The following is a 2,155-nucleotide window of genomic DNA, read 5'->3' as shown; positions in this document are numbered from 1 at the left end:
TCTCACAGAATTCTCCCACAGAATTCAATTCAATTCAATTCAAGGGCTTTATTGGCATGGGAAACATGTGTTAACATTGCCAAAGCAAGTGAGGTAGACAACATACAAAGTGAATATATAAGGTGAAAAACAACAAAAATGAACAGTAAACATTACACATACAGAAGTTTCAAAACAGTAAAGACATTACAAATGTCATATATAAATATATATATATATATATAATGTACAAATAGTTAAAGGACACAAGATAAAATAAATAAGCATAAATATGGGTTGTATTTACAATGGTGTTTGTTCTTCACTGGTTGCCCTTTTCTCGTGGCAACAGGTCACAAATCTTGCTGCTGTGATGGCACACTGTGGAATTTCACCCAGTAGATATGGGAGTTTTTCAAAATTGGATTTGTTTTCGAATTCTTTGTGGATCTGTGTGATCTGGGAAATATGTATCTCTAATATGGTCATACATTGGGCAGGAGGTTAGGAAGTGCAGCTCAGTTTCCACCTCATTTTGTGGGCAGTGAGCACATAGCCTGTCTTCTCTTGAGAGCCATGTCTGCCTACGGCGGCCTTTCTCAATAGCAAGGCTATGCTCACTGAGTCTGTACATAGTCAAAGCTTTCCTTAATTTTGGGTCAGTCACAGTGGTCAGGTATTCTGCCGCTGTGTACTCTCTGTTTAGGGCCAAATAGCATTCTAGTTTGCTCTGTTTTTTTGTTAATTCTTTCCAATGTGTTAAGTAATTATCTTTTTGTTTTCTCATGATTTGGTTGGGTCTAATTGTGCTGTTGTCCTGGGGCTCTGTAGGGTGTGTTTGTGTTTGTGAACAGAGCCCCAGGACCAGCTTGCTTAGGGACTCTTCTCCAGGTTCATCTCTCTGTAGGTGATGGCTTTGTTATGGAAGGTTTGTGAATCGCTTCCTTTTAGGTGGTTGTAGAATTTAATGGCTCTTTTCTGGATTTTGATAATTAGTGGGTATCGGCCTAATTCTGCTCTGCATGCATGCATTATTTGGTGTTTACGTTGTACACGGAGGATATTTTTGCAGAATTCTGCGTGCAGAGTCTCAATTTGGTGTTTGTCCCATTTTGTGAAGTCTTGGTTGGTGGCGGACCCCAGACCTCACAACCATAAAGGAGCAATGGGCTCTATGACTGATTCAAGTATTTTTAGCCAAATCCTAATTGGTATGTTGAAATGTATGTTTCTTTTGATGGCATAGAATGCCCTTCTTGCCTTGTCTCTCAGATCGTTCACAGCTTTGTGGAAGTTACCTGTGGCACTGATGTTTAGGCCAAGGTATGTATAGTTTTTGTGTGCTCTAGGGCAACAGTGTCTAGATGGAATTTGTATTTGTGGTCCTGGTGACTGGACCTTTTTGGAACACCATTATTTTGGTCTTACTGAGATTTACTGTCAGGGCCCAGGTCTGACAGAATCTGTGCATAAGATCTAGGTGCTGCTGTAGGCCCTCCTTGGTTGGTGACAGAAGCACCAGATCATCAGCAAACAGCAGACATTTGACTTCGGATTCTAGCAGGGGGAGGCGGGTGCTGCAGACTTTTCTAGTGCCCGCGCCAATTCGTTGATATATATGTTGAAGAGGGTGGGGCTTAAGCTGCATCCCTGTCTAACCCACGACCCTGTGTGAAGAAATGTGTGTGTTTTTGCCAATTTTAACCGCACACTTGTTGTTTGTGTACATGGATTTTATAATGTCGTATGTTTTACCCCCAACACCACTTTCCATCAGTTTGTATAGCAGACCCTCATGCCAGATTGAGTCGAAGGCTTTTTGAAATCAACAAAGCATGAAGACTTTTGCCTTTGTTTTGGTTTGTTTGGTTGTCAATTAGGGTGTGCAGGGTGAATACATGGTCTGTTGTACGGTAATTTGGTAAAAAGCCAATTTGACATTTGCTCAGTACATTGTTTTCATTGAGGAAATGTACGAGTCTGCTGTTAATAATAATGCAGAGGATTTTCCCAAGGTTACTGTTGACACATATTCCACGGTAGTTATTGGGGTCAAATTTGTCTCCACTTTTGTGGATTGGGGTGATCAGTCCTTGGTTCCAAATATTGGGGAAGATGCCAGAGCTAAGTATGATGTTAAAGAGTTTTAGTATAGCCAATTGGAATTTGTTGTCTG

Source organism: Oncorhynchus nerka, linkage group LG14 (genome assembly GCF_034236695.1).
Source record: "Oncorhynchus nerka isolate Pitt River linkage group LG14, Oner_Uvic_2.0, whole genome shotgun sequence".
Lineage (NCBI taxonomy): Eukaryota > Metazoa > Chordata > Actinopteri > Salmoniformes > Salmonidae > Oncorhynchus > Oncorhynchus nerka.
The sequence above is the reverse complement of the archived record's forward strand: the minus strand, read 5'-3'. Positions refer to the sequence as shown.